Below are 6,030 nucleotides of genomic sequence, written 5' to 3'. Positions count from 1 at the left end.
GAATAGTCTCCTCCAGTGTTGTAACCATCTTATAACTCCACGATTCCATATCAGCAGTCAATTAGCTTTTAATTTTCAGTTAATTCCGCCAGTGCCCTTTCCGTAACTGAATGTAATGATTCTAATTTTAGCTCAGCATCTAAGACAAGTTTCATGCGGCAACTATTTATAACCAGTAATTGCCTTTGACATTTCTGATTCATTGGATCAGATTTGAGAATTTGATACAACTCCTGACACAATTAAAATTAATTTTGTGGTTTCGCAATGCAATTCCCAGAGCTGAAACTATTTGTTCATTGCAAGCACTTGATTGAAAGTTGAAGAGCTGCACGGTGGACTTTGCAATGATGTGAAGAGTGTTAATTATCATCTTGTTTCTATATGGGTCATTTTTCTCGTCGTATGGCTGTATATTCATTGCCTTTGGCCACAGCTTGCTGGTGAAGATATATAATGTTCAGTGTTGCTGTGATTGCATTTAACTCTCTTCCGATGTGCGACTCAATGGGAAACTCTCTTTTCAAACATCACAAGGAGGTTGGTGAATAATTAAGGTTGTTAAACAGTCAAGCAGTTGAGTCAAAATCTTAATTTAGTGTCTAGTTATGCATTTATGGCCCCGAACACAATAAGTCAGAGTAGCGATTGGCTATGGATGACAGACAATCACGCAGAAAGAGGCACACAATGTTACAGGTTTTAATTGGACCCAAGTTAATATTTCTAAATGATTACAAGAGCCTGATGTGAAGTCATTCTTCTCTTAGACATAAATCATTTCTCGGTCACGTTCTGCTTCAGTCTAATTAGCCCAGATATTAATTTTGAGACGGAGTGTCTGCAAGTGTGTTTAGCCCAACATCATGTGGGAAACCAGATGCAAGTTCAGCGCGTCTACCTTTTTAATAATAGAAACGTAGAAACGAGAAGCAGGAGTAGACCCTTCGAGCCTGTTCCACCATTCATTTTGATTATGGCTGATTGTCAAATTCAATATCTTGATCCTGCTTTCCCTCCCATATCGCCCAATCCTTTTAGCCCCAAGATCTAACTTCTCCTCAAATTCACACAATGCTTTGGCCTTAGCTGCTTTCTTGGTAATGAACTCCACACGTTATCCGCTCTCTAGGTGAAGTCTGCCGGCGAATCAGGATGCTGAAGTTCAGTAGTCCACTTTGATGATGCTTCCCATAACATAATGCTGGAACTGGAAGATGAAACCTTTCCCCAGTGATGGCAACACCAAAATGACAAGTACAGAAATGGCCCAAGAGGTCAACAGTGGGGACATTGTACTCTAGTCTTAGAATTCAGCGCAAGAAGCATTTTAATGACCTGACTAGGTCAGGGCAGTTGTACATTCACCTACACCCTGCTGTTCTCATCCTCTCTCTCTGTCATTTTGCCAAACCACTGACTTCAAAAGCACTGCATTGTTGTTGACTTTCAATTGCTCTCCAAGGGCAACTAGGGAGTAAATGCGGGCCAACCAGCAATGTCCGTGTCCCACAAATGAATAAAAAAAGTTAAAACAATACAACTCACGAAGACTTACCTTGTGGACACACCACTTCTTCTCTTTGTATACACTTCTGCACATCCTCATCTATCCATCCACTATTCAGAGTTATCCTCATCCATACGTAACCTAACGGGCAGGATTTTCCAGCCGTGTGTGCCCCGAGACCAGAAATTCTCACCCGAGTTCATCGGACCTTTAAATGGTCCGTCAAACTTTCTGCCCCACACATTATGATTTCCCCCGTGGACAGACGGGATGGGAAAATTCTGACCATTGTTTTTGCTTGGTGGTAAAGCTCAGCGCATGCACTGTATCCATCAGGTGCACCCATACCATTACACTCACTCATAGGTCTGTCTGTTCTTTCACTCATTACAGAAAAGAGCACAGATCAGAAGAGAGAGAGACAGAGAGAGAAAACATGAGGTGGTCCTCAAAAGAGCTCGCAACTCACAACTGCAGGGGAGGAGGTACTGGATATCAGTATTGGTTCTAATACTAAGAGATGAGGAGAAGGCAGTCCTTCTGGGTTCAATTCCCAGCTTGGGTCACTGTCTGTGTGGAGTTTGCACTTCTCCCCATTGTCTGTGTGGGTTTCCTCTAGGTGCTCCAGTTTCCTCCTCTATCTGAAAGATGTTCTGGTTAGGTGCATTGACCTGAACAGGAGTGTGGTGACTAGGAGAGTTTCACAGTAACTTCATTGCAGTTAGTGTAAGCCTTACTTGTGACAAATAAATAAATTTTTATTTTTTTCAGCTAGCTGATAACACACATGCACATGAACAAAATCAGCTGTTGTACAGCATTCATAGAAAAGAATCCCTACAGTGCAGGAGGAGGTCATTCGGCCCATCGAATCTGCACTGACCGCAATCCCACACAAGCCCTATCCCCGTAATCCCACATATTTACCCTGTTAATCCACGCATCCCGGGACACTAAGGGGTAATTCAGCATGGCCAATCAATGTAATCTGCACATCTTTGGACTATGGGAGGAAATCAAAAGCAGCTGGAGGAAACCCATGCAGACATGGGGAAAATGTGCAAACTCCACACAGGCAGTGACCCAATCTGGGAATCGAACCCAGGTTGCTGGAGCTATGAGGCAGCAGTGCCAAACTCAGTCCTGTTTATTTGATTTCACTGGCAAATTCCAGGAAACTCAGTAAAGGGATAGATACAGTGTTAAATTTAGATGTCAGCTGAAACATTGCTTTAATTGAATGATTAGTACATGTTAATTGTTGATCCTATTTTTTGTGGGGGCTTATTGCGAGCAGCCTAATGCAATTCACATTGAAGACAAATGTTAGCAGGTTGGAGCCCGCACATTCACATTTTTCCTGGTTTCCATCCCACCCGAATCCAGATGCTCCTCGAGATTAACATTCCCCGCTTCTTATCAAATTTACAATGTAAATATAGAATTAATGTAACAGTTTTATAAGGGAGTCAGTGCTGTGCTGTAACCATTCTATGAGATTCAGAGACTAACAGCAACCAATAATATTTACATTTGAGATGTGATAGAGCATCTACTAGATGGTCGTAATCTATACCAATTCCATTATTTCATATTGAGCAACATTGAACCATCACTCATTAAATGTAGCAATTAAACATGTAGCAATTACATCGCATTCTCCATCCTTCAATGCTAGTCCTGCAATAGCAACGTGAAGTGTTGAAAATTAAAACACATTTGAAAACTGTCTCTTTGTAAGTCATTTCCAGCCTGTTATTTATTTATTTATGTCACAAGTAGGTTTACATTAACGCTGCAGTGAAGTTACTGTGAAAATCCCCGAGTTGCCATGCTCCACCGCCAGGTACATTAAGGGAGAGTTTAGCATGGCTAATACAAAAACCAGCACATCTTTCAGACATTAATTTTATCCCTTTCAACTTTTTTTGATTTTGTGTGATTTATTATTGTCACATGTATCGGTATACAGTGAAAAGCTTTGTTTCTTGTGCTCTATACAGACAAAACATATCATTCATAGAGAAGGAGAGAATGGAGAATGTAATGTTACAGTCATAGTTAGGGTTAAAGAAAGATAACTTAATGCGAGATAAATCCATTCAAAAGTCTGACAGCAGCAGGGAAGAAGCTATTTTTGAGTCAGTTGGTGGAAGAGTGTGTGTCCGGGGTGTGTGGGGTCCTTGATTATGCTGGCTGCTTTTCTGAGACAGCAGGAAGTGTAGACAGTGACAATGGAAACAGTGTCAGTGTCAAAATAAAACTTGTCTCTTTATAAATCGCTTGCAGCCTAACCATTAATCCCATTATCTACACTAGGAGGGAAACTCACAACGTCTTTCTTTGGTGAAAGTAAATTGATTTGTTGTACTTTTGCATTTGCTTGTGCATAAATATATGTGTTTTCTGCACTATATTTTACCAAACCTAAAATCCAGTGAATGAAACTGCTCTTAATCGCCACACTTTCGAGGTCAAAGGAGTCTTGTGTGGTCACGCAAGTGGACATTAGTGAAGGAGCATTCTGCGCAATTTTCTCTTTTTAAAGTATCATTTTTGGCCTTTTCTTTAATCGTCTCAACCCTGACAGAATTCTCTTTATGCCTCCCTAACTTTCTTTCCTCTTTCAAGATGACTGTCAGCCCTACTTCTTTGACCAGGCCTTTTCAAATACCTCCATATTTGGGCTGGTGTCTGTAAAGACTTCAACGCAGTCCATGAGTTGGACCTGCTGGAATATGAGCTCCCTAATAGAGACCTCCTTCTGTGCCCGTTGGGCACCGCAGGGACTGGGGTGCATTATCAACCCCTTTAATCACATTTTAATTTGATGTTTTAAGTTTCGTTTTGGCTTTGTCTTTTGTTTTGGCTCCTTTTAGGGAGTTGCCCCTTTTAAGTTGTCCTTAAGTTAGTTTGATTTCGTTTATTTGGTTGAACACAAAAGATATCCCTAACTGAGGCCTGTTAAGACTGCCTAATCAGGGAGCTCTATAGAGACATATAGGATGGAATTTTCTTGTCCTACTCCCCACGGGAGTCATAGGGGGTGGGACACGGGCCATGCAAAGGTCTGTTGACCTTGGGTGAGACTTCCCAGTCTTGGGGTGAGCGCAGCCAGAAAATCCTGCCTATAATGTGGAATGTCCAGTTCACGGCACTAGGAGTAAATATTCTGTACTGGAATACCTGCCTGAGTATTGCAAACCATTGTAAATAAGACAGTTTTGATAAAGAGGCCTCTCAGAAGTTATTTCAGTCTGATATCGTGTTTTCCAGCGCTCATGTGAAGAACCTCAAGACGTTTTGCTAATTTAAAGACTCTGTGTAAATTTAAGTTGTTGACCTATTATATTCCCTGGTGCTCAGTTTGCATCATGTAACTGGGCAAATGAAAATACAATTTAGTTGCGGGTCCTCAGGAGACAGATTTAAGTAAAAATTAAATCAGGAGCAATTGCTTTGAAATCATTCACTCAGTAATAGTTAGCAATGTTCCTTCTAAATATTTTTTCTCGCAGGCAGGTCGGTAAACTCCTCTTTCCTTGTTCAAGGGTGGTTTGCATTTTAAAACGCTGGAAATTTCTCCCAGCAGGGCTGTGAGTGCATGTATATTTCAGTGTGTGAGTTACATCCCATGTAGCTGTGAAAACTGACATCTTAGAAAGATATCTTTTCTTGAATCCTGTTTTTCCTTTTGCCTTCAAATGTCAAAAATGAAATTTCTCGTGGCAAAAAAATACTCCATTTCAGCTCACGCAGAATTTGCTGATAAAATCACTGAGGAGGAATGCTGTTGATTGTACACAGAGCATGTAATGTTTATTTAACTTCCCATTACCAAGCACATTGGTGGCACAGTGGGTTGCACTGCTGCCTCACAGCATCAGGGACCTGGGTTCGATTCTGTCCTCAGGTGATTATCTGTGTGAAGTTTGCACATTCTCTCCATGTCTGCGTGGGTTTCTTCCTGGTGCTCTAGTTTCCTCCCACAGTCCAAAGATGTGCAGGCCATGCTAAATTGCCCCTTAGTACCCCAAGATGTGTTGGTTAGCAGGATTAGTAGGGTAAATACATGGTGTTATGGGGATAGAGTCTGGGTCAGATACTCCATCATAGAAAGTCGGTGTACACACAATAGGTTGAATAATCTGCTCCTGCACTGTTGGGATTCTACATTAGTTTTGCATTATTTCTTCAAACACAAGGCAAATGCCCTCTCCTGAGGCAGTTTGGTGTTGGGGGCATTTAATTGGGCAAGAGGGTAACGGGTGACCTGCCTCTACCCTGGTTAAGTTTATAGTGGGAGGTCTTGCGGACAGACTTTCTACCCCACAGAACGGAACAGACTGTCCCTTCGGCAGGTGGGTGAGAGTAGCTTTGACAAAGGGACAGGTGTTCCGAAAGCTTGTGGCGTTTGCTACAAATAAACCTGTTGGACTTTAAGCTGGTGTTGTGAGACTTCTTTCTGTTTTTACCCCAGCCCAATGCCAGCATCTCCACATTACCATTAAGGAAGGCAA

At 41.7% G+C, this 6,030-nt stretch overlaps 1 long non-coding RNA gene across 1 annotated transcript in view; it reads left to right on the top strand.

The window, feature by feature from the left end:
• The first annotated feature begins 334 nt into the window (after window positions 1-334).
• Window positions 335-6,030, top strand: part of LOC145359670 (uncharacterized) — a 50,910-nt gene continuing 45,214 nt past the window's right edge. The window contains exons 1-2 of the long non-coding RNA XR_013889616.1: window positions 335-540; window positions 1,904-1,995. This is a non-coding gene — a long non-coding RNA (uncharacterized LOC145359670). The remainder of the gene's footprint in view (window positions 541-1,903; window positions 1,996-6,030) is intronic.

The sequence above is a fragment of the Carcharhinus amblyrhynchos genome, chromosome 28 (genome assembly GCF_965287045.1).
Source record: "Carcharhinus amblyrhynchos chromosome 28, sCarAmb.v2.hapA, whole genome shotgun sequence".
NCBI classification, from domain to species: Eukaryota; Metazoa; Chordata; class Chondrichthyes; order Carcharhiniformes; family Carcharhinidae; genus Carcharhinus; species Carcharhinus amblyrhynchos.
Note: the sequence above shows the minus strand (reverse complement) of the source record. Positions and strands in the feature narration are given on the sequence as shown.